The following is a 23967-nucleotide window of genomic DNA, read 5'->3' as shown; positions in this document are numbered from 1 at the left end:
TAATTACTAGAGGCACTTCCTTCTGCACCCCTTCAGGCCGGTCTCCTCTGTTACATAAAGATGAACTGTGAATTTTGAAGGCAGCAAGATATCATGCAGGCAGAAATGGCAGCCAGCCAGGGGGAAAGGACTGTTGAGTACATTACCTATATTGAGAATTACCGCTCTGACACTACCCAGCATCCCTAGATGAGACCATTCTGTTTCAGTGCAGTAGCTGCAAAACACTAATTGTGTGTCTGACAGAACAGTCATAGTTTCATTTGAGAGATTTAATGAGCTTCATGGTCTTGCTGAAGAATGGGAGAGATTTTTTGTTGTCAGGATGATTTATTAGTAATTGTATCTATTAACATTTTTAAAATGTTCAATAATTCCTTCAATACACCTTGTAAATTAATCTTAATAAATATGCAGTAGGAATCAGCTTACCCCAGTAATTGACATTTAATAGCATACAATAGCTACAATTTACTAAGATAACTTCTCAGAGAGTTTAACTCTTAATTAGCCCAAGGGAAAATGCTAGCCCTACAGACAGTTATTTGTTTATAAAAAGCGTAATGTGAGAAAACACACATGGATTTGTTTTTGCAGATTTATGTGGGGTAAGTTACATGTGTGAGAACAGTTAGCAAACGGAAAACAAGAGCATAAATACATTTTCACTTTAGTCTACTGCATTTATCACCTCCAAATTCACAACAAGTACAACTTTAATTTTTATTTTTATTTTTTTATTTTTTATTTTTTTTCCTTTCATGCATTTTAAAAAATGTATCATTACTTAATTTTACTGTGTGGGCAGACTTGGAGTCATATGTATTAGAGGAGACGATATTCCCAGCAGTTTTGTTTTGCTGCAAGAGTTACAGTGCCCTAGACCACTGGTTAGTGGGGACACATGAGACTGACTTGTGATGATGACAGTACCAAAGTCTCAAAGGAAGCTTTGATTTGAGAGAGAGAGAATCCTTTAGATACCATGGTCTCATCCCCAAAATATCTTGAAATCTGCTGATATTTGGTCTTCACTTCTCAAAATATCTTTTGATCATCCTGTAAAACTGATCCAGGGTAACCTCCAAGGAAAACTGGAGGAGATCTCCAGGGGAGAGGCTAAGTTCAGAAATATGAATTGCTTGGGTTCAGAAATACGTATTGCAGAAAGTGAAGATAGTGAGTTACCATTAATGCTTATCTGCAGAAGTTTCAGGCTAAGCACCCTTATTTCAACTTACTTAACTTGTTTAAACCATCTATTGCAAAGCCTTTGTTCCCAGTGACATTTTAGTTCTCGCTAAAGAAACAGACTCATCGTGTAATTACATCACTGCTATTAATTATGAGACTTTTTCCTGTGATTGCTGCCTTTTTTGGGCATGCTGCTTTAACAACAGTGACGCATCAAAACAGAAGACACTTTGAATGAGGTGCACAGCAGCCACATTCACCTTTCAGATGTTCCTGTCTTCTTCTATATTCCCAAGCCAAAATGTTTCAAGAATTTTATGTATAAAACTGTATTTACTATGCAAACCCACTTAATAAGCAAAGTAATAATTACCATCAGATTGCTTAATAATGTGACTTTATTATTGTTTGATTCTATTTCTAGTTCCTTTGGTTCCCTGTTATGGGACCATACATCTCTCACGTTAGTACTCCTGTGTTGCAGGGCTGCATTTCCATTGTAGTGATCTTACTTTTAATCTTCCTCTCTTCTTTGTCTCTGTCTTTCTCTCTCCATGTCCCCTGCTCCTCCTCTCCCCTTCCGTTCCCTTTTTTCCTTTGATTATTTTTCTGGCCATACTTTGCCAGCTGTGCACAGCCATTCAATTTCTGAACTGTCTGTTCCATTTAAAAATAAATAAATGGCAGCACATTCACTTTTGCCTCTTCTCAGCCTCATGTCAGTGATATTCTCTTCTTGTTGCAATTATGCAGGAATCTAAAAAAGTTTTCAGCCTCACACCATTATAATCATTCCCTGCCCACACCAGTCGCTACTTTGATATAGCTCCATGTGATTTAGTTTTTCTCCCTGAAAGCATGAAGTACTGATTCCTTCTACCAGCCCATTTCAAGGTTTAGGGAATTGTCTCACCCTTAGAGAACACAAGGATACATTCAAACATTATGAGGTGCATTTTCAAAGGGGTTCTTTGAAAGGGAGTCATACATCTCATTAGCAAATAATTGAGATTCATGGGCACAAATCATTGGCTGCTTTGAAAATGTACCTCTACAAAGCCTATAATTTGCTAAAGTTAAAAGAGGGCAAACTATGTTAGAGTGCATCAATTGTCAGTGAAAGCATATGTGTGAATGTGGATGTTCTGAGTCAGCTTTAATCCCAGGTAAATACTCTGTCTCCTCTAGTACTGATGCTTGTCCAGGTCTCTTGGAGATGTAAATGGTGTGTATCCCTTCTCTTACAGGAAGGAAGGTATATTTAGGTAAAAGAAAAGTGCATTTTGTGCATCCTATATTCAGCTGCACCTAAAGCCCTGCAAAAAGGCTTTGTCCACTTTTATTGTACTGCATGTCCCACTGCAGCTAATTAATGAAAGGTTGAGGCTTGGAGGAGAAAGAGCTCTTGCTACTGCATACATTCAAAAACAAGGAAACAAATAAAAACCCTGAGAAATGGTACAGGGAAAGAAATATTACAAAGGCTCATTGATTAGTGCTCCCCCTCAAAAGGGAGCTTTTTTGTGTCTGAGCTCTTACTGTCATTGGGGTTCTTCTGAAGCTAACAGGGCCAAATGCTCACATCTCCAATACCAGGAACAGTTCTGTTGACTACTATGGTTACTTCATATTAACCAGGATGCTAGAGAACAAGATTTGGTTTGCTGCATTTATAATTGATGAAATGAAGTTTCCATTTTGCACCCACGACTGCTGACCATTGAGGCACAGACTCCCACACGAATTGCCTGGTGCTCACGCTGAGTGAGGTCTCCCCTCCTGGGTAGCAGCCCAAGGAATTTTAAATTCTGTTCTCGCATTTATTCTGGACCACGCTTCTCTCATTTCAGTACAGCTAGGTATCAATTCCCATGTAACAGCTTGAACAGGTTCTTTGGCAATTCTTGTGGCTGTTGTATCACCCGAGAGAAATCACTTATGCATATTGCTTTAGAGTGTTATCTTGAGCTGAAATGATTTTCTAAGCTGGTGTTGTTGTAAAGGAAAAAGCAGCATCTTTGATTCTGATACTATATACGGAAATATTACAAAATGAGCAAAAAGATACGATTATTTTTTTTTTTGATGGGCTGAGTGACTGTGGATGAGGTGGTCTGTGAGTCTTTGCACAAGGAAAGTCTCTTAAGCTCTTATCATTACACTTGCCTGTATACATCACTTGTTCCTAGCCAAGCTGAAAATGCATTCTTGGGAATTCTGCTGTTGTGTTGCAGCTTTCCTTCATCTAAATCAGAGGTAATCTTGGTTATGTAGATTGATATGTCAATGTGTGACCAACCTCTCCCTGCAGATTGATATATATTGTGTAAAACCTACCCTCTTTCTAGAATTTGACTTTATTAATAATTGATCTCAGAATAATCCATCTAAGGAGAAGCTTTATGTGGAGTGCTTGTAATCTCAAAGATAAGAGAGCTATATGCAGCGTCCTGTGCCTTGGGAAAAAAAAGTGGAGTTCTTTAGGAAGTTTAGGTTGTCTTAGGGAGACAACCCTGTTTTCTAATATTGCTTGTAGTTTTGAAATACCGGTACTTAAATATAACATACTGAAAAGAGTGGGTTATGTTTATAAATATGTATATGTATTTAAATCATTAATCTGTATTTTCTGGAAAAAGAAAGGTTATTTATGTACACCTTTTCCCTAGTGGAGGTGCATAGCCCTTACACTCCTATAAAGGCTGATAGATAAAGGTATGCAGGGTGCAGCAAGCTGAGAAAAACATCATAAAGAAGAATTACAGCTGCTGTGAAGGGACATGGTGAACTGAGATTAACTTCACATCAGCATATAAATTGACGAACAGCAAAAAAGCATTTCATGGAGCTTGGCATGTATATAAGTAAGTAGGACAGCCATCTCAAAGTACGAATAAATACAAAACAATTGTATGTGAAAGATACAGTCCAGAAATACCTGCTCTTTTATGTCAGTGTTTGATATTTTTTGGCAACACTAAGTATTGAATTTCATAAAATCTCTTTATTAGCCATTTCTTAGAATTTCTTAAAGCAGGTATCTCAACAGAGACAGACAGCCATTCTGTTTGAATAACTGAGCATCTGTCTCCATTAGTATAACTCTCTCTGGTTTCCTTATCCTTTTGTATGATACATTATCCTTTAGGGATAGGATGGACTATGAGAAGACAGAGAATTTATAAAAGAGTCCTGAAAAAGAAACTATTGTTTTAGGTTCAAATTCAGTTCCTTTCTTTTTTTTTTTTCTTTTTTTTTTTTCTTTTTTTTTTCTGATAAAGTATTTATTAAGATTCATCATTAGATAATATGCTGCCCTTTTCTCAAAACAGAACAACAAGCCAGAATGAAGTATAAGTTTTTATGTGCTTATTCACAGATCACAGAGGGGTAGGATGTGGCAACATGCTTCAACCAAGCAGATGTAAAGTGTACAACACTTTGATTCTGTTTTGGAGCAGGAAGTTTATAAACCTGCAAGGGTATCCCTCCTCTTTGTTCTTTCATTGAGTTCTTTGGCATTTGCTTACTTTGTGATGAAAAATAACAGACCTCTGTTTATATAATTTATCTTTACCACATATCAAAATGAAGGTCCTGTGTTAAAAATGCATGAATTGTGTCACCTTTCTGTGATACTCCGTGCACATGTTCTTAAGGCAGGTACACCTGCACTCCTCCAGAAAACCCCTTTCCTTCTGAACCGCCTAACTACTATTGAAGTGAAACTTAATTACTTAAATCTGTCTGCTGCTTCATGTCCTTGGGTGAAAGGATGTGAAAATGCTTGCTGCTTAAAAGCAAGGAGTGCCCGAGCTGTCTGACCTTAGCGCTCTGAATATTGTCTACTGTCAGAAGAGGAGAAAAGCCCACTTCTTAAGTATCAGATGAGTTCTGCAAACCTTCTGCCTTCCCACTTGTTTATGGATGATTTCTATAGAGGGATGGGTGAAGCTGCAAAGGTGAAAATACATGAGACACAGAGTGCTGCCTTCAGAAGTGTTAATGGGCTAATGGGCAGGTTATGGCCCTGGTCTTCCCAGCAGTGAGCAATCCACTGGCACCACTTGCCCTGCTTGGCAGCCACCGCGGTGACAGTTGTGATCTCCTCCACAAGTGCATCTACTTCATCTGCATGTGCTTCATCTGCTTATTGTAAGTGGCACACTGAAGTCAGATATCTGCTATTCTAAAAAAACAGAGCCATTTTAATTTTTAAAGCACTGCTAAATAACTTATAAGTGCTTTTTAAGGAAGTACTTGACCAGATCAGGAAACTAGCTATCGTTTCCTATTCCGTGGCTACCTACAAGTTAACACATTAGTACAGGCTGCAAGGAGGGGAGAGCTCTGATGCTCTTTGGAAATCTGTTATGGAGAAACATATACTGTATATCAGAGAGATGTATCTCAGTATCAAGGTAGCTAGTGTAGTGTCTTGAGTGCTAGCTCCCAGAGGTACACGAGTGGAGTGAAGAACAGATTTTAGCAGTTTTTATGTTATTTTAAGAAAAATGACCTTGTCTCATAGGTAAGAAGAAATGTTATCAGTTTCACTGAGATGAATACGTAGAAACTGGGAACACTATAAAAAAATAGGTACTTAGGCAGTGCCAATAGTCAGAGGTTGATGCACAGTTTTGAGAAGGCAATGATTCTGGGCGAGAGGGATTTATCTGCATGTGTTTGCACTCCTGGTCTCTCCTTCAACTGCAGCACCGCTGTGTCACCACTCCCTCCAAGTGTCCTGGAAATCCTCCAGCTCTGAGCCCTAAGGATAAATATCCCACCCTTAATCAAGCACTACTGTTTTGTTGTGTGACTGGATATTACTTTTCTTTTCAATTTCTAGCAAAACTTATTTTTTTGGTTATGTTTAGGTTACGGTTTGATATATAACAGCTCTACAAATCCTATTCAGTGGCTGGACTTCTATGAAGAAAAAATAATTAATGTAACAACCTACAGTATGACAGCCTTTTTCTAGTTTTAAAGCCATTTTCCATCTTTATTGGACAGGAGGAATAGTACTGTGAGAGCTGAAGGTTTTTTTACTGGATGTTTTATGCTTACATTCTTGAATTAATGGCTGTGGTTTGTTATGCCTGCCTGTCTTTATATCAGCTGAATAAGGAGAGTACAGAAATGTCACGAATGTTAATATCATGTTTAAGGGTATTTCTTGTGTTCTGTTGTCATTCTTGTCATAATGTCTGATACTGAATTCTTAACTAAGTCAAGTCCCAGGCTTCACTCAAAGCAAATGCTTTGTAGAACAGATACACAATGGCCACTGCTCTGTGACATAAGGATGATAGAAACTCATGTGAAAGGTAAAGTCTGCCTTCTGCTCTATGGAATGGAAATTCTTCTTATGGAACTGTGTTTAACCAGGATGTGTCACATCAACACTTAAATGTTAATAATTTTAATTAAAGGCTAAAATTTTAAACGTTTAAAACTTAAACTGAAACTAGGACACGCACAAAAAAAAAAAAAAAAAAAAAAACAATCTCAAATGCAAAGTTCAGTTCAGTTGGTAAATTGTGCTGATCCTTGTTCTGATGATGTACTTAAATCCCCTTATGTAAAAGACAGCACACAGCAATGATAATATACGTGAAAAATATTTGAAAACCTTCCACTGTTAGATCCAGATGCAGAGATGTGGAAATGTCTCATAGCTTTCTTGCATTTGCTCTGTAGCCTTTTTCCAGCTAACACAGACTCAGCACACCTTCTGCTCCAGCAGAGCCTGCCTCTGAAACATCTACTGCACATTAGTTACCCTGTTAACCACGTGCATTCCCTAAGGATTTGGTAATAAAGGAGTCCTTCTGAATCGTGGTATTTCTAATGTGTAAAATATGCTTCAAGTAAGACATTAATATTTTCTTTCTTTTCTCATTTTACAAGAAAATCCAGAACAGCAAGGTGCCACATGTTTCAGAACATATTGATATTTTAGTGGGGTTTTGATAGTACTGCAGTTGAAGAGCAAAAATCTCAGCTGTAGTGCTTGTTTCATTGTAAGTTCCTCAGAAAAGGAAAAAAAAAAAAAAAAGAAAAGGAAAACTGAATTTATAATTAAGGCAAAACTGTGACTAAACTTAGTGCTTTTAAGAATTCCTTTTTTTAAAAAAGTCAAAAATGACCTCAGAAGAAAATTTCGGTCTGATACTTATAGAGGATAGAGTAGTTTTACTGGTCTGAAGATGTGATGCAGACCTGAATTCAAGGCTGTGATACTGAAAGCAAACATTTAATCCTGCAAATATTTTTATCAGAGTAACTCCTATGCATATTACTTTACCACAATAAGGGTTTCTTCTCGTGAATGTGTACCAAAAGATGTCATTGTAGTGCTCCCACTTTCTGTGCCGTTCTGACCTGAGCAAGGCAAAGGAGCAAACTCTTTCCTCGAGGTTGGAAAGGAGCAGCAGCTACCTCCCCAGCCAGTCTGTCTGTCTGTCTGTGTCCCAGAGGTGATGTGCAAAGTGGAGCAGCTTGCCTGCTGTCCCCCCTGGAAAGGACAAGTACAAAAGATCCACTTGGGCTTGCTAGGACAGGGAAGTAGTGAGGCTGAACGCTCATCTCTGAAAGGAAGGAAAAACCAACTCCTTCGGTAAACTGTATTTACTGTATTAAGAAATATTAACCAGTTTTGAAAAAAATAATCCACCAACCACTACCATCCAATAAAAATACTCCTCCCCTGTCACTAGTAATTATAGAATTAGAAATGTTGGCAATGTTGCTACCAGAATTAGGCTATGGGAATTTCACTTAATAGGGTAAGAGTCTCCCTAGCCATGGGGTGTCAGGGCAGGCAGAGCAATGCTCGTGACCCCATGTCCTGTGACACACTGCTTGTCGCCAGGGGACAACCCTGGGGGGGGTTCAGGGGTTCCATCCCCAGGCACATCATGCTGCATTATTCCCAGGCATTGATTGTATTTGTTAGTATAGCTGTCATGTGAGAAATAGTGCACTGGCACTCTCCAAATTTGAGTCAAGTATTCTCTATATTTAGTTGGTTAAATATAGCAGTAAGGTCAACTGGGAAATCTTAACTTCTGCTGTGGAGAGCAAGAGCTATTAGGAAGCCACACAGCTGTGGCATGCAAAATGGTGATACGCTCACCCACTGGACCTTTGTCTCATTTGCTCAGCTACCCAAATTTACAATGATAAAGGACCTACAAAGTTTTGTCTGTTTATGTGATGGTAATTTTGAAAATGTTCCTCACTTGACAAATCTTCTCTTAATCTGTAGGGTGCTGGATAGCCTGGCCGGTGGCTGTATGAGCATCTTCTGCTCCTATGCCTCAGTCCCAGAAATACCACATGCTGTGAAAGATTGAGAAAGGCTTGTACTGAGGACTCAGGATATTGTTATCTTTGATGACAGAGGCAATCAGGGTGTTTGTGCAATATGTGTATATGACAAATAAGAGCCACAGGGAAGTTTAAGTTGCAGTATCAGAGGGACTCCATCTGCTTTACAAATTTCCTAACATTGATAGAATATGCACAAACTGCTCCCAAATGCTATTAGTTGCCAAGTATCATTGTTATAAGTGATAGCAGAAGACTTATGATCAATGTGAATTATCAGTCCCTTTTATTTTTGTAGAACCTAGAAATTAATAGGAAATTTCCTCAAACTTGGTTTGGATGCCAATTCGAGGATGACATTTGCCTAGTGGCAAATAGTAGCTATAGCCACTTAAATGTGCAATTCCTCCACTGGTAGGACTCTATTAATTTCCAAATGACTGTGTTTCACATTCTTATTTTTTGAAAGATATGTCATCTAATCAGTGTGCTTCCTGAGAGAAATCAATGCATCTTAGCAACCAGAAGCTTCAGAGCTGGTAATAATGCTAATACTGGGCCACAGTCTTACTCAGAAAACTTTGCTCAGCCTACACAGAACTTCTGAAACAAAGTGTTCCAGTTTCACATCAATTTCTGGGAAAGCAAGTGCCTGCTTATACCTCTTCTGAGAACCAGCCTAGGCTTTGGAAGGGCTTGGTGGGAAAAAAGTCTGTTCTGAGCAAATACAGAGTTAATTGATATATGGCAATTTTCTTATGCATGTCTTTAACTATATTCATATCTAGGTTCTTTGCACTTGTTTATTCACCCATAGCTGTGTGTTAAGATTAACGTGCTGTCACAGCTAATGCACAAGGAGTGTAATTACCTGTTTCCCTGGTTGATTTTTCAAATGCTTTGATTTTGGCATTTGGAGGTTCTCACCTGTTCATCTTTTCACTTCTATTATAATTCATCTCAGTAAAAAGAAAACAGATCAAGTAAAATTCTGCTCATAGCTTTGGTGTATATTCTTGCAACTTTTTTTTGCCACTAAAGCTCACTTCTGATGTTCCCACTCTTCTCCAGTCTTTTATTTGCTCTGTCATGATGCAGTTTGACACTCCCACAGCTGCAGACATGCCGCTCTTTGTGGGTCTGCACAGTAAAATGGGTCATGAAATTATCAGGTTTAAAAATAAATTTTTGTTGTTGTTTTTGTTTAGAATAAGTGAAAGAGCAACAAGAGTGAAGTGATGAGGACAAGGGCAGGACAACTCTGCTTCTGAGGTGGAAATTATGTATGGAATTCCATCCAAATCAGCTCTAATTTATCTGTTGTGCTTCATAATGCAGTCGATACTATACTAACTAATACAGCCTGGTACGGTAATGGAAGACCCAAGCTCCTGCATATTGATGGTAAAGAGTCATTTCTTTCCAGATAGATCCCAGCCAGGAGCTCCTTGTTTGGTGCATACTCAAATGCTAAAGATTGACGGGTTAGGTGAGGGGCAGCCCTCTATCAGGTTTTGTCTCTGTGCAAATGAGTTACCTTTTAGCATAAGAAACCGAACCTGTGCCTTTATCAGAGTGACAGACCACTGCAGTGTACAGCAGGTAGGAAATAAATGAGGCTGTAGATGATGTACTAACTAAGGACCTGGTTTTGGCCTCAGGAAAACATCCAGTCAGAAGGCATCCACAAGGCTTCCACCTTCCAGCACTGCTTTCTGCCTTTAGCTTCTGTTATTTTGTCATTTCTTTTATCATTTCCCAGCACATGCAAATGCTGCATGTGTTCCCACAGGTGTTTTATGTACTGCATAGTGTCAGAAGCTCACATACAAAATACCTGCAGGACTGAGTTAGTCGTGCTGTCTTTGGTTTAATTTGTTTTGTTGATTTTTTTTCATTTTTAAAAATAAATAGCATTTTGCTTCCTTTGTGGGATCATTCTTTTTTTTTTTTTTTTTTTTCTTTTTTTCTTTTTTCCCTTTATATGTTTTGTTTGTTTGTTTTTTGCAGAATCCTGGTATGATAAGGACTCGATGATCTTGAGTTCTCTTCCAACCTAGAAATTCTGTGATTCTGTGATAAGGAAGGTAACAGGAAATCAGCCTAACCCTAGTGAACTTTTTTCATACCCATATAATTGTGAACACTGAATTTTGTTTAGCTTCTGTGCTTTGCAGTGCTCTCTCTGGCAATCCTATCAAGCCTTGATTCAACAGCCAGTGATTTTGATTTGCTTCTTGGGAGAGTTTTTGGAGCTCTGGGTGCAGGTTATTGATGGGACTGAGTTTTATTGCTCAGGAAACACTGACGTTGCCTTTGGTAACTATTTTTTTGTCTTCTTGGTGGTGAATCATATGACAGAGGTACCCTTGGCAGACAAAATGCTGTCACAGGTGGACTTGCACTTACACTCAGCAAACGCTGATAAAATGTCTGGGTGAGTGACTGAATTGTGTTTTAAGGTGTTACACACCAAAAAAGAAAGGTTTCTAAAAGATTTCTGAATCCAGAGAGACTCATCAATACCGCTATTACATCACAGCTTCTAAAGTAAAGTGCCAAATTTACTGCTGCTCAGCAATCCAGATTTACTGTTCCTTTTCTCCATCAGCACGAATGGAGGATCAGTCCCTCCCATTAAGCAGCCAAATGAAAAGGCTGTTAAACTGCATGGAAGTGATATTTATTTTTCTTCTCGTTTTGTGCATCTAGAGTGCATTGTGTCAAAGTGAGGAATGACTGTAAGTAGGGTAGCAATAATGGCAGTAATGAAGATGGTCTCTGAGTTGGATGGTCAGTAAATGCGGTGGAATTGTGACACTAACAAAGAGAAATGTTCCTATCTACATGTATTGCTTTATCTTTCTCTTCAGATCAATAAGCTGTCTCTAGTTGCTTTATTCTGCTTTGGACTGTACAATTGAATTGTGTCCTGTGCTTCCCTCTGTCTTTTGATGCATTATGCAGAAGTCCTCCATTTTGCTACAGGAAATCCAGACTTGTTTAATACCCAGGTGACTTGCATTGCCAGCACCCAGTCTTGGTACCTTGCAAATCCATTTTTTTTCATTCCTATCTATTTTTCAGAAGCTGGGGGGCTCATTTTCTACCAGAGCCTTGTGCAGCCTCTAAACCATCTTTCCTTAGAAAAAGGGAAAGGGATTGAGGCTCTCTACGAAGAATGTATTCTTCACCATGCTTCTATTTTTTTTTTTTCTTTCTCCAGCCCTCTTTTTAGGCCCTGTAATCAGCCATCTGTAACAGCGAAAAGTTAGTCTCTTTGCTGAAGGCTGCTGCACATCATTTGCCTGTTCCCCAAATAGTTTCTGATGCCTGATTCATTCTGATTAATTTCACTGCAACAGATCTTGTGTCTATAAAGCAGATACAAGAAGTCTCTGGTTTACTTGTAATGATACCACCAAAGCAGTTAACTTCTAAGTGCATGTAAAGGAAAAAGAAAAAAGGAAAATTTACTGAATTGCTGAAAATAGTTTATAGTTGGTTGTACATGGAAAGGCAATAGCTGGGGCTGTGTGCGACACCCTGGGAGCTTCACCCACCAGAAGTGAGATAGTAACAGTTACCACTGAGTTCTCGCGAGCTTTTTTCAGTGTGGTCCTTCCTCCTTACACTGGGGCTGGCATTACCTTGCTGCTGCTTGCGCCTTGCCTTTCCCTATGCAGCCTACAGTGCCTCTGCAAACTGTGGAGAAGGAGTGGCTTCGCTCTTAGCTTGGGCTCAATTCCCCCTCCCAAGGGAGCCGAAGAAAGGCCCCCCTCGATGTTGGTGGGAGCTCTTCAGCCCTTTTTACTACTGCCACCAGAAAAGACATCCTTAGCCTTCACTATTCCAGCACTGCCTTTGCTGTGGTACATACTGTGGTGGGTTCTGTTGAGCAGAGTGTGCTAAGTACACATTCTGGGGATCGTTTTTCATTTTTCTAAATCTTGTGAAGTCTTCATGCCAGTACAAAATGGATGTCAGATGCTGATCTAGCTGCATTTTGCACCCAGGGCTTGTTGTTTTATTGTATGGTAGGGTAATTTATCAACTTCTAGTTAAAGTACTTTCTTCCCAAGAGACAGATACTTAAAATCAGCTGCTTAGAACATCAACTTCTTTCACTAATATGAAAGATCAAAATGTGTAACTACTCGAGATATTTTGTTTTGTAAAATAGTTAGAGTATGCTATAGTGACTAATTTCCTATCAAATTTCATGTTTACATTTAGTGGTCACAAACAGGGTTTGTTTGCTTTAGTATAATTGGGATTCCGCACTAAATTACAATCTTTTCTGTCTTTGCTTAACTCTTTCAATACTGCTCTTAGAATTATATTTCCTGTTTTCTTTCAGCCAGAGATGGACAGCTCTCATTTACACAATGGCAAACAGGGAACTCAGGTGGGGCCAGATTCTGTCCCAGAGAATTATATAAACTCTGACTGTGTGAGTACCGTTTCCTGTGAAATGGAACTTCTGTGTAGCTAGTTGGGAATTAGTAGATGAGCAAAAAATCTTTTTTTTTATTCCCTCTCATTTTTCTTAAAGCTTTTGAAGCATTTACTTGGCTCACACAACGCTGGCCTCAGGAAAAATGGCTGCGTAGGAAAGATATTAAAAATATCAAAGCAGTTAGAGCAATACAAAATACTACCAGAAAAGGTTAAAATGTCCTGTGAGGAATCGCCTTCTTCTAATGGAAAACTTGGAGCACATCAACTTGGTGCTCCTACGCCTATTGTGCCATACCAGGGGGAGTTTCATGTGCCTGACCAGAAAACACTGACATACATTCCTGTTTAAATATACTTTTCTGTACCTATCTTCCTATTGTTCTAAGTAATATATTCCATACAAGATGAATTAAGCAACCTACTTCTCAACCCTGACATTTTTCTTCTTATGGATCAAAAATAAGTATAGACTGGTATTCCACAGAAGTACACACTGAATCATTCCCATTAATTAAGGATCACTTTTACATCCACTTCAAATTTTTAATAATAGTCTTGAGAGTATCTGTTTTGTTAAGCTGAAATATATGAGCAGCTGTGTTACTCCTGCAGCTTTTGGCAAGTTGCAGGAAAGCAGCACCTATGAGCAGCACCAGGGTCCTGTGAGAACAGATGTAATTGCCCATCCACACAGTTCTTTTGCATACCTGGGGCCTGATTGCACATTAATATTCACGTTAGTATTTGTTTTATTGTTACACTGTGATTTGCAGCAAGCAAATGCTTCTGTCAAGTTGGTAAGGGTAGCAGAGCTGGGTCTCCCATGGCTTTTTTTCACTGAAGTGCCAGAAGTTGGTGGTATGAGCCAAACATTTAGTCAAGCATGTGCCTAAATACCTTGCTAAGATAGCTAAGAGATTGTGCTGTGCTGTAGTGGCTAAGATCCTCTTCTGTGCTGAACACAATGGTGGCTGCACTAAGAGTGGCAGTACTTTCAGGGCAATGTGCTTTCCCCAGTCCCCTTCTGTAGGATTTCAGGCATGCTGCTGGCAGTCACAGCAGAACTCGTTTCAGCAGTTGCAGCCCCCTTCATGCCGGGATGCCACAGAGTCTTCAAGAGCAGGTCTTCTCAGGACAGTTTTCCATCTGCAGCTCACTCTGCTGTGATGCAGCTACTGGCTGCTAGCCCACTTCTCACCTGGGATCCTGATCTCCCAAGTGACCAGCAGGTAAGGCTGCTGCAGCAGTTGTAGCTCCAAAGTGCACCTTACCCCACCAGCTGGGCTCGTGTAAGTCCCAGTAGCTGATAAACCCGAGGTGACATGGCACACGGGGACTGAGCTCACTGCACAACAGACTTTGGGATGCTGATCATCTTTGAGGCCCACCTACAGATCTTCGGTAAAGCTTTCTCACTGTATCTGAAGTTTTATATAATACACCAAAACGTAATCACTGAAACGTGCTCAGTTACTATGGTGACGGGCGCTGGTACAGATCTCTGAGACAGATGAATTGGAGAACAAAAGAGTGCAGGAAGCCAAGAGCCCCAAGTTCACTGTGCAGATCTAATTTGTCTGTGTAATGTTTAAAGAATAGGATGAGGAACACTGCAGAAAAAAAGTGAGGCAGATATAACTAACAAAGGATCTCAGCTGGTACTTGCGTACCTAAGGAAGCAATGTTCCTTTCCATGTTCATTTATTTCTTTCATCTTAAAGATAATTGTGCAGGCTTAAGGAAACAATGGAGAAGTTGGCAGCTAGCTGAACAGTCACTGGAAAGGGTCTGAGTTTGAGGTCAGTATTGTCAAATGTTAGTGGGAATATTGGAGGGATCACTGGAAATTCATGGAGGACACCAGATGGTATAAGAGAGGTGTGGGATAGCATCAAGGAAAAAAGATGGAGCCATACATGAGGAGAGGCTAAGCAGCCTCATAGCAAGTCTATTGAATATTTGATCTTCTCTTGGCTCACTGCTCTTTTTGCCAGTATTTGACTGAACAAGTATCATAAATGTTTTTTAAAAAAAAAAAAAAAAAAAAAAGCGTGGGGGGAATTGGGGAAGGGGAATGATAGGGTCTGTCCAGCTTGCAAGGAAGTGAAAAACACTCTACGTTGCTGAGAAAATGAAAGGTTCTTTAAGCAGAAAAAAAAAATAAATCTATGTACATTTTCCATATAAATGCAATTACTGCCAGCAGTCATTCTAACTTTCTGTGGTTTGAGCAGTGTTTCAAAATATTTGTTTCACTTTCCTTGCCTGAAATCACTTTGCATTTCCTATAGCACTACTGCTGTGACAGTGACCGTGCCGTTTGGGAAGCATTATGTGCTCGACTAACTTCCACTATTTAGGTTCAACAAAATGTGTTTCCCCAAGCTCTGTACAGCAAGATTTACAGCTACTGTAACAAAGGAAGGGGAGGATGGGCTCGAGCTCATTGACCATGGCCCTGCAGCTTGACATTCTGCTGCAGTTACTGACAAGACTCTAGGAGGCAAATTGCAGCTTTATTGTGTCGATAAGCACAAGAGGCATAGTAAATGGTGGCTTAGAGAAATCAATTTCCCTGTCAAAGGTCAGTAGAGTTTGTAAGTGCATCTGTTTAGAGAATAGCCTAATCTGTCCCATTGATGATGGTTATAACTCATTCACAGCTAGAAGTTGACTATGTCCATTTTATGTGGAGGAAAGAAAGGAAAAAATATTAGGTTTTGGAATAAGACATCGAGCTAGGAATAGAAAAGCTTGTGTATTTTGTTGCTAACTCTGCTGCTGAGATTTTATGCAGTATGCATTTGCAATAGGGCTTGTGAGAATCTCAAGATACAATTGGAAGGAAAAGAAAAAAAAAATGCATCATTGCCCAGTCGTTCAGATGTAGAGCAGACAAAGATACTGCTGGTATTAGTTCTCCTGTAATGGGCAGGGAGAAGGAGAAGAGTTTCTTTACTCATTTTGTACTCATGTGCTTCTCTGTATGCTCCACTTAAATACGTTGGACTCAGTGTGGTGACAACAGGAACAAATAACTGAGACAGGAAGAAGAAAAGCCAGGAGTAATGCGTCTTGGTTTTTCACTACTGTTCTGATAGCAGCTTGGTCCCAGCTCTGAGTCTGAGCTCAAGAACTCATTTTTCTCTTCAACTGGTGTTCAGCTGTCCTGGAAAGGAGCTCTATCAGTGTATCATACTGAATTTCCTTAAGGATTAGAATGGAGTGCACACTTATTAGATTAAATGCAATTTATCTAAGTGCTTTTTTTATTATTGTGCTCCAGCATGTTACAAAATGTGAGGGTCAAGAGATCAGCAAGTGTAACTTGCTGCAGTTTCAGAGTTTGCTACTTTACTAGAGACTGCTAGCCCCTAAACGTTTCTGTAATACGCCAAAGATGGGACCAGGAGATTAATGAAGTTTTAAAATCCCTTCCTAAGCATTTTGTAAACTCTATTATGATGTGACTCGGTAATTACTGGAAACCTTAGAGAGACAACTGTTCAGATGGAAGAGTTTTTAATAAACCCATTAACTTTGCAAGTGAAGTGAGGCCCTCTCAGGAGTTTCATTGATCCTTGCCTTTTTTCTAATGGTCTCATGGCCCTCAGGAATGTTTTGTTTTAAAAAGATGCTGAGTCTGAATATGATGCTGATAGAGAAACCAAGATGTCTGCAAGTTCACCTAAGCAGATAGTTAAATTTAACAAGTGTTTCTAGATTACTGATGATCACTATTTACTAACCAATGGATGAATGCATTGACTGGTGAGAGAATGTCGCTGCAGGAATGTTTGCTGAATTCAGAAATAACCATCGAGTCTACCAGACTTCAGCATTTATAGATAATCTTCCAGGATTAAATGCCTTTAAAATTCAGTATGTGTATCTTTCCAGGAGCGATGGAGCACTATAGTCACATAAAACCCATTACAGGCTGCATTGTTAATTGTGGAAAGTTGTAACAATCCCATTTCTGTCTTCTGCATTGTGATACATCTTTCTGTTAGTTTTTACTGTCCGAAAAATATTTTCAGGAAATGACTTAATGTAATTGAAATTCTTTTTTAATATGAATGAAGCTTTGAAATTTAAAATACTCACTTTTTTTTTCTTTTTTTCTTTTTTTTTTTTTTTTTTTTGAAACTGAATAATGATCATTGTAGGTATTGCACAAAAGGGATTAAGACTTTAAAAATGCATATGCTTCCCTTGAGATATACTTGTGAAAATGTTACTCATGTGGTAATCAGATAAATATGAAATATGCTTTTACTTTTCGTATCTAAGTATACCATCTTTGTGATTTTTGTATTCCATTCTCAGGTTATTGATTAGTTACTCAGATGTTACTACATGGTTGAAGGCAGAGGAAAGGTGTTTTTTTTTATTGTTTGTTTTTTGTCTCTGAGTTTAGACTCATTGCTCAGCTTTTTAACAGGTGGAGCTTTATTCAGGAATGTGTAGTTTGTGAGACATCATATTGTCTGAACTATTTGGTATTAGTCATCCTTTGTAAACTGTTTATTAAACTGAATATAAACAATAAGTTATGCAGAATAAATATATAGAACAAATAATTATTTTTAGATTTTTGTAAGCTCTTCTGAAGGCTTCATTTTACTGAAGTAACGTTCTCTTTGTAAATTGATGTATTCAGAGCACAGTTCTGATACTAATGTCTTTTAAAGCAGCATATAAAATAGCAGCTCAAATAGAGTATGTGCATTACTATGAAAGGCAAATGTCAAAGGCATTCACAAGCTACTGTCTTTGTGACGTGATTCTGAAGCAATTGCAAAGTGCGCAGGGCACACAGATCTGAGTTGTGGTGGAATCAGCTGAGATAACTGAAGTCCCAGGCTGACATTGGCACACCAGCCCTTTCAGTGCAGTAAAGAAGAAGTCAATAGCTACAAAATCACCCTCCTTTTTTATCTTCTGTAAGACTGAGGTTGTGTGCTGTAAGGTTGTGATGATTGCTGTAACCAGGGACTTGGGAGTTTATGCGTTTTACACCATTTACACAGATGACAAGGTTCTTCCATATTTGTGCCTGGATTTAGTATAGCACCCTGTCTGTGTTCAACACCGGGTCCTGTTCACACTGTGAAAATGCAGAAGATAAACATGCCCCAGAAGAGCTGCAGTTCAACACGGTACAAGTCACAGTCCTCCTCAGTGGGTTGTGTGTGGTGGTCCTGCCTCCAGCCGCAGGCGGCCATTTTAGACGCCATTTTTGTCTGTGAGGATTTCCGGCCTGTGAGGCATTGGAGCTGAGAGGCAGTTGTAGCTCTGACCTTCCAGTCTTCCTGTGAGGGACTCTGGTTCAGAAATAAGGCCTTGTGCCTTTATTCCCTCTCTTGTGGAGTCTCCTGGTTCTGTCGCTGACAGACACAAACTACTGTGGCTATTTCACCAATTCACCTGTTCAGTCGGTGCCACTAGGCCTGGCTACATGAGCCTTCCATGCAAATCTGTGACAGGGCCTGCAGCACACATACTGTGAGAAGAGCCTGAGGGAATGAGTTTGTACACCCTTAAGAAGAAAAGACAAAGGGGATCTTCATCTCCCTGACAGGAGGGTGGAGAGGAGTTGGAACCAGTCCTTTTTCAGAAGACAACAATGATAAAGCAAGAGGTAATGGGCACAAGGCGGAACATGAGCTATTCTGTTTATGAAAAAAAAAAAAACTTTCACCATAAGGGGTTTACTCTAACAGGATGTCCAGGGAGGATCTGGAATCTCAGTCCTTGGAGATCAGTCACAACATGACCAGACAAGAACCTGAGTAGACAGATTTAAATTCACCCTGCTTTGAGCAGGTGGTTGGACCTCTGGAGGTTATTCCAGCCTGAATTTCTGTGACTCTGCCTACTGATCTGCGTAAGAATGGGTCCATGCACACGCTTCCATATTTGCTTTACCAAATCTGAACCCAAAGCACAATACAATACGCTTTCATGATCTATCAATCAAAATGGTTTAGCTGTTGCAGTACTGTTTTGACAATAAATTCCAGTCACTCTTTTTAACTAACTTTCCCAGGTAAATCGCTGCATGACTCTTAAGCTTTTAGAGCTCCAAGTTGTCACTGTTATTCAAACAAGAATGCTTTGCTAGAGCTCACTTGGGAAATTAAATAAATGTAACTGTGACATGTGTATTGGTCCAGTAAATCTATTGTAATACCTTCAGAGACTCTCAGAGGGCAATTCTATCAAGTAGTATCCTCATGTGTGATGCTTCTACTGAAAGTTTTTGGGTGAATCAGTTATACAACCCTCAGGACTTGCGTTTAGTGGACTTCACAGTTTTACTATGGCTGTTACATTTCCATGGCTGTTTGCTATGCTTTTTGCAATGTTTCCATGAAGTTTTAATGAACGTTTTCATTTCATGCAGTTTAGTGCTGTCTTGTTCATGATAGTTCAACAAAAACATTTCTGTTCCAGTTAAAAGTCCTAAAGAACCAATAGAAAAATGTTCTGTATGATAGTTGAACTGCAACATTTTTCCATTATAGGAACAGTGTACAATGAAAACACTGTCCCAAGTGTTACACATTAAGTATAGTATCAAGTAATTTTATAAAAGTGGGATTCACTTTTTGTTTCCTCAGTGAATGTTATTAAGGAGCATTCCTATTTGTCTCATACCATTGCTCTGAACTAAATTGGGCACCATTTTAATTTTGCCCCCTTTTTCTTATTCAGAAACATTTTTGAGTGCTTTTCCTAGTATTTAAGTTTAAAGATAACTGACACAACCTTTTAAATACTCTAATTTTTAACTTGGAATTCTGTAGATATTTATCCAAGTCACATAAGATAGTATAAAGTGCATAATACTGTAGTGTATTGGATGGGTTGGCCACATTAGTCATATGAAGCGATGTCCACTCAGTGACTTCCTCCACGTTACCTAATTTGATATAAAATCTAGAAATTTGATAATAAAAATCTTTTCTCTATAAAATTAAGTTTAAAAATAAAACACAGCTTGAGAAATGCAAAGGAAAATCTGTACAAATACCACTATTATTCAAGAATATGAGTCCTGACAACACCTCTTTTTTTCTTCAAAAGAAACAGCAGTAAGTAACTGAGATCCGTCAAATGCTTTTGCATGGTTCATTAACTGTATTGCCTCCACATTTTCACATTTTTTAAACATTTTAAGTGCAGTCAGTCATTCAGATTTTGACAAATACAGCTTTGCTTCTCATTTTAAAATGTGTCACTTACCAAGGAAAAACAGAATTGTGAGATTTCTGATCAGATTGAGTTTTTCACAGAGATTTTACAAATAATTTATTTGTCCTTTGTTTGGACAAACACTTGAATAATCCCAGTTTCCAGGAAAAAATCAATCCTTTCAATGTTTCACCATTGCATGGCAAAAAGCTTCTTTTTGGGGGGTAGGAGACATTCAAGATGGCAACGCCAACTAGTCTTCAAAGAGCATATATGTGTGTGTCTTGTTGGTTGGCGAGCTTCTTTTTTTTTTTAAAAAAAAAAAAAAAAAAAAAAAGAAAACAGAACTAACTCAGTCACTTTTAGTTAAACTTCAGTTGTCCCTAAGCAATTCAGAACAAGCTCTGGCTATGTCTTCCATTTATGAGTTTCAATAGCATAGCCAAATCAGATCACCTTCTGTATATTACTGGACACTATTAAAATTCTTTATATGGTATAGTAGTATTTTAAAATAAATCTTGTGCCAACACTGGCTCTAGATTAGCAAGCTATAATATTAAATGGCATGTTAAGTCTATAAAACAAATGTTTTATATATATATATATATATATACTATAGTGTGTATATATATTATATAGTATAGTATAAATGCTATATAAAATATATAGTAAGTGATGAAAATAAAATAGCTACAAAAATGTATCACTAATTTCCTAGAGTAGACTATGCCTGCTATTGATGTTTCCTGGATTTTCCATTTAAAATTAATTGCCCATTTCAAGCAACACTTTTATTTACCTTTTTTAATTGTCTAGTTAGACGTTTTGGAGTCTTGTGTGGAGAGGCTGAGCGAGTTGGGCCTGCTCAGCCTGGAGAAGAAGAGGCTCAGGGGGGTCTCACCAATGTCTACAAATCCCTGAAGGCAGGGTGCGCAGATATCAGAGCCAGACCACAACAGGGGTTATGGAGTCTCCTCCTTGGAGATCTGCAAAAGCTACTTGGACACGGGCCTGGACAAGAGGCTCAAGGTGGCCATGCTTGAGCAGGTGTTGGACCAGATGGCCTTCAGAGGGCCCTTCCAAGCTCAGCCATCCTGTGATTCTGACCTCTTGCAGCTCCAGGAAGAGTGAAGGAGCTGATCAGACCTTGTGGTTTGTTAAGTGCAGGTTTATACATCTTGATTATCTGTTTGTTGAACAGGAACCACTGTGCTACAGTTACTGTAATGTTTTGGTTTGTGCTTCTCAACCCCTTTAGTACATCGACATTCTGAGGCCTCTGCTCTATCCTGAAAATCTCTGGCAGAACAGAGCAATGGGAAATCTGGAAAACAATTCTGAAATCTTGATGAAATGCACTTTCACAGGAATCTTTGAGCATTCCCAGCTGTTTTCCTCCGACTGCCAATACCCTCTTACAGAACAGCAGAATACGTTATTAAAGACAAAAGCTTTAGCTGTTTATTTTATCTACCTCTGTGATAGGAATTCCAGAGGCATCCCATAGAAGTAAGGAGAAGATGGGGAATAATGTATTGCAAATAGAAATTATGGGTTCATGGGTATGTCTTGTAATTTGTGTGTTTGGGAACTAGATTATACCTGCTGTGTGCACACGACTTAAACCTCTTCATGCTCAGTGTAACAGTCAGCTGGAAAACATGTGAGTGTAATCTGAATGGTACCCCAGTTTTCTCAAACATGGCCATGCTTTTAGTTCTCAGCAGAACTGCTACCTTTGTTTTAACTGTTTCCTCTCCTTTCTCTTATCTCTCATGCTCTTCCACAGTCAGGGCTTGCTAAAAATGAAATAAGGAAAAAAAAAAAAAAAAAGATGGCAAATGATGCTTTTGCTGACATTTAATGTTTTTGTTGGTTTGGTGTTATTTTGTTGTTGTTGTTTTTTTTAGTTTTGTGAGTTGGTTTTTTTTTTTTTTTTTTTTGATTTTGTATGTGTGTATGTGTTTGTGAAATACAGATCAGAGCCTAATCTTCATCCTAGTGTTTAGAAGCACCACAAATCAGTTCATCTGGCATATCAAAATCTGAATCTGAGAAATAGTATAAGCTGGAAAACAGTCAATACTTGGAAAGGTATCAATGTCAATATAAATATTTTTTCCATACAAGGAAAAATCTCTACTTCTCCACCTGGTTCCTAACATTTTCTAATGCATGCTAAAACGTCTTTTGCAGGTAGGGTTTTTGTCCTGTTATCAGCCTACATTTTCCTCAATGTGCTTGGTATCTGGCTAGTTTATTCAAAAGCATAGATAGAAGCTGAGCGGTTGGAAAATCTGGATCTCATTTTTCAGAAAAACATCTCAAGAGTTTTTATTTTTTCAGCCAGAAGAAGTTAATGTCAAGCATTATCTGGATAAACGATCTCCCAATGTTAATGTTTCACTGCCTGGAATGTCTTTGGACAGCTGTAATATTTGTAGCAGTTCTTCTAAATCATCACTTCTGTCAATTTGAAAATGCCAGGGTATAAAGTTTACAACCTTTTTCTTTTGCAGTGCCACCCATTGTAAATGCTGCTGCACTAAGGAGTCAGTCAGTATGGCATTATAATATATGATAGCTCCTGTGACAACAGAAGTGGAATAATATAGCTGATTTAAGTCATTTTGGCTTGAAATTTCTACAGATTGTCTGTTGTGATGCAATTTGCATTCAACTTTTACAAAAAATGTTAAATGTTCTCCAGTCTTTTTTGATATACCGACTGATTTCAAAACAGAATTCTGAAAAGTGCAATGCTTTGTGCCCTATAGATACACCAGAACCAAACCAATGGTAAATTATGTTGTGACAGATTCACCAACATAGGTGAATTTGTCCTGGGTTTTGAAACACGTACCCGTATTGCAATAAGATGTACTGTAGAACTTCAGAATACCTCAAAGACTATCTTCACGTCTTTATATGCCTAAAAGCCTCTGATGAGTATTTGATGAAATTGGTTTGATGTGTAACATTATATAATTACCAGCCTCTCTGACTGCACAAGACTACTTTCTGTGCAATCAGCCGTGGCATACAGACTTCCAAAATGGTTGGTAGTGAATGGAAAGCTCTAATTGAAATTAATGGAAGTTTTTTGCCTTTCAGTAGGATTTTGCATAATAGTAATAATAACACAGCATATTGTTTGCATTTTAAACTTGCTGGCTAAAAAAAATCCAGTATGGGTGATGCAGGGTCTGGAAATACTCAAAATGCTTTTAAACTGCATGGAAACAGGATACAGAGTATTCATTCTGATTATCTCTACTTCTCAACCCACCTAAAAGCACAGGCCCCCATTCCACAGACCTGTCATTAATAGGAAACTAAAAAGCTCCGTCAACACAGAAATTCTCTGTACTGTCAGTTCCCTTAAGTAATCCAATTTCTACAGACAAAGCATCTGCTGTGCTTTTACTAAGTGCAGTATTTGCTGATAGGAAGGGAGGAAGATATCAGTGTGGGGATCATAGTTGTGAACCTTTGTAGGAATTAGAGATCCATTTGCAAATAACTAGTAAATGTAAATATAAAGCAACAGCTCGTTGTGTTCAAGAGCCTTTGGATCTACTCAGTGAGAATTTGTGTTCCAGTTACTACATGGAAATGTATAATAAGAGCTTGGTCTGAAAACATAATGGAGATACTAATTCATCTCGTGGGATAATCTTTCAGTGGTTTTGAGTAGATAACACTCTACGTACTAGTTTCAATTTTTTACTCATTCCCATTGAAATGAACAGAGCTGCTGAACCATTGATT

At 38.6% G+C, this 23967-nt stretch overlaps 2 protein-coding genes across 8 annotated transcripts in view; one reads left to right on the top strand and one right to left on the bottom strand.

The window, feature by feature from the left end:
• Positions 1–23967, top strand: part of LOC311445203 (uncharacterized protein) — a 259968-nt gene that overhangs the window by 106166 nt on the left and 129835 nt on the right. The window contains exon 4 of one of the 6 annotated variants that reach the window (XR_014698277.1): positions 18063–19028. The exons of the other annotated variants lie outside the window; for them this stretch is intronic. The gene's annotated coding sequence lies outside the window, so the exon portion shown is untranslated. Of the gene's footprint in view, positions 1–18062; positions 19029–23967 lie in introns of those variants that run through there. 6 annotated transcript variants of the gene reach the window in all.
• Positions 1–23967, bottom strand: part of SHISA9 (shisa family member 9) — a 180292-nt gene that overhangs the window by 46610 nt on the left and 109715 nt on the right. The gene's annotated exons all lie outside the window — the stretch shown is intronic.

The sequence above is a fragment of the Aythya ferina genome, assembly GCF_964211825.1.
Source record: "Aythya ferina genome assembly, chromosome: 15".
Classification (NCBI taxonomy): domain Eukaryota; kingdom Metazoa; phylum Chordata; class Aves; order Anseriformes; family Anatidae; genus Aythya; species Aythya ferina.
The sequence above is the reverse complement of the archived record's forward strand: the minus strand, read 5'-3'. Positions and strand labels throughout refer to the sequence as shown.